Source organism: Stegostoma tigrinum, chromosome 18 (assembly GCF_030684315.1).
Source record: "Stegostoma tigrinum isolate sSteTig4 chromosome 18, sSteTig4.hap1, whole genome shotgun sequence".
In the NCBI taxonomy this organism is placed as follows: domain Eukaryota; kingdom Metazoa; phylum Chordata; class Chondrichthyes; order Orectolobiformes; family Stegostomatidae; genus Stegostoma; species Stegostoma tigrinum.
In genome coordinates, this window is record NC_081371.1 from 32,971,851 (window position 1) to 32,974,679 (window position 2,829).

Sequence of the window (2,829 nt, forward strand, 5' to 3'; positions counted from 1 at the left end):
ATGTGTGATCTGCTGAGTCCAAAAAAATAATTTTCAGTGGCAAATACTACACAGTAACAGTGATACAAAGTAGGAAGTTATATTAGGTACCAGCTAAATGTGCATTTTGACCAAAACAAAATATATGTACTTGATGCAACTGCAGAATTTATATTGATGTTTTCATTTCACACTTCAAATAAACATTTAGAGACCAGTAATGAAGGTGAGATTATAATGCTGATAAATTCAGTAGGCTTCATTTGCATTTTTTTCTTGTACAGATAACAGTTTTTACTGGTGGCTTTGTAATGTTTGGTAAAGCTTATGTCTTGCATGTTTTGTCTTTTCCATGCTATTGTTCGTCAAGAAGAGTTTTCAAATTTCACTTAAAAGTAACCGTAGTAACCAAACATTGAAAAACTAGTGAAGCCAAAAATTATTTTCACTTTTGAGTTTAAATGATCTGGCTGAGTTTAAAAACGAAAGCAATTTTTATACTCATTTCAATTCATAGTGTTTAATAATCATTAAACCAGACATTTCCATTTCTCTCAAACCAAAGTTACACAAATTTCTGCCTCTGCGTATATGTGATGTTAAGGCTTAAAATATCTGCTATACCTAACAATGCATAAAAAGTTTTCCTAAAATGTTTCATGATGCATTGTAATGTAGTTTTTAAAAAAAAGACAAAAATTGCTTAACACTGATATTTATTAACTCAAAATGTTGCATTTCACTTTGTGTGCCAATTCTGTGAAATACCTTACACTCCCCCCCCCCCCCCCCCCACCCCCACCCCCAACCAAGGGACCTCATAACCTAATTATGGTTATTGCTTTACAAACAGTTTTTGACAGAACGTGGCTGGTAGAGTTTAACACACTTGCCAGTTCCACGTGAAAGAGCTGGTTCCTGCAAACCAAGCTCATCATTTATTCTTTGCTGGAGTCAGCAAGTAGACTTAAGACATACACAGTCATCTATCACACCAAATAAAAGGACACAACTGCTTTCAGTAGGGTTCTTCCATTCACCCTAAAGGTTTTCTGAAAGCTTCTACCTCTGCATAAAACACCAGAACAATTGTGGCAGATTGTATTATTTGCGAGTATCACAGTTAACTGTTACTCTCACTATGCTTGTCTATAGTTCATGGTCAATGGAAGGTTTACATTACCAATGTGGGGGAGAAAGATTTCTAATAGGTTGTCTTCAAACATTTGTAGGACACTAATGTTTGGATTTATTGAAAGGGAGATAATGTAATCAAACTGCATGTGTAAAACTACTCAGTTGGTCTGGAAGTAAGAATGGTATGTGAATTCATCTGGAAAGAGATCTGAGGGTACAGTGCTGGTAGCATGCATACCTCAGTCACACATCTTTTGGAATAAAAGTCTTAGCCACAGATTGCATATACCTGTAGAATTTTGCATGGATTTTGTACGAGTACGATTAAAAATAGCTGCTTGCACATTTTACCAGAAGAACCTCCAAAACTCTGCAAATGCTTACAATAGGTTTTAGGTTTATTGGGGTTTTCTGATATGCTCTGTCTGTATTTTGATAATTGTGCATAATTATGTAAAAAAAAATGTTGGTGGGCCGATAAATGACCAGACTTTTTTAAGCAAGCTTTGCTTTAATGCATTTCATGTATTTTTTACTCTATTTTATACCATTGCTTGCTAATATTAGCAAATCTGCTTTCTTGCATCTGCTTTGCATAGCTATTGTAAGGCTTTAAAATAATGTATGTATTTATTGCTTGAATTTCAGTGCATACTTATATGGCATACTGTGTGGCAAAATTAAAGCTCATTTATCCTTGCTTCTATCATATGCTGATGGGGACTGTGGTCCTTTTATATATAGTATCTTTTAGCTGTAGCACAAACATCAATTTATGTATTGGTGGATTATGCCTATTTGTTTATTTATCTTTTTGAGGTAAACTAATTTTGATACTTTCCATTACTGTGTACTGTGTTCATGCCTTGAATTCTCAAAAGTGAAAAGTCATAACTGACATTTGTAACAGCTGTTGCTCTGTACTCAAGGCTCTCACTGCTGAATAAAGTAAAGGACCAAACATAGGACTTAAAAGGAAACTAGATTACCACTAACAACAGGGAATTATCAGGTTTTATTGTACCTTCCATTTTGTCTAAAAGAGGCATCAGTGCTATAAAACCATGTGAGTATACTGTTTCATTGGCTTTATACATGCTGTAGTTGAATTCATTGTAAGTTGTATTGACTGAAAGTAGGATGTTGTTCACACTACTAATCTTGTTACTATTAGAGCTGACTGTTTTTCACATAGACTGAATGAAAGTTGACATTAACCCATTGGCATTTTCACTTGTTTGAATCTATTGGTAATCATGTATTTACATTTGGAGTTCCTAAAGTATATCACCAGTATAAAACTGAATAAAACCCTGATTAGTGGATAAATAATGAATTGTACCTCAACTGGGTAATGAACTGAGCAGCAGTGATGGTTGTAATGTAATGTAAAAAAAACAGCTCCTTTCTAAGTACTGAACAATGTTGTCACTGGCACTGCCATGGAATTACAAGGTGTGAAAAACATTTTTTCCTGTATTATAGTATTCCATCATTCAATGTGTCTGTTTAAACAGACAATAAAATGTGTATTATAGTTCTAGATGTGTGTAATCAGTACTAATGACAGATAATGGCATTATGAAATGCAATAAATAGTTTATCACACATATTAAGTTCATCTGTTATGTCCTTGTTAACAGACAGCATTAACAGGTTTTAAAATTCAGTTCTTGCCTGAGAGTAAAGATTGATTTTATGCTTTATTGTACA

General features: G+C 33.9%; 1 protein-coding gene across 9 annotated transcripts in view; it reads left to right on the forward strand.

Moving 5' to 3' along the window:
• Nucleotides 1–724, forward strand: part of foxp2 (forkhead box P2) — a 724,116-nt gene extending 723,392 nt beyond the window's left edge. For all 9 annotated transcript variants that reach the window (XM_048548978.2, XM_048548980.2, XM_048548981.2 and 6 more), the window contains one exon: nucleotides 1–724. This exon is cut by the window's left edge and continues 1,140 nt beyond it. The gene's annotated coding sequence lies outside the window, so the exon portion shown is untranslated.
• Nucleotides 725–2,829: the final 2,105 nt, after the last annotated feature.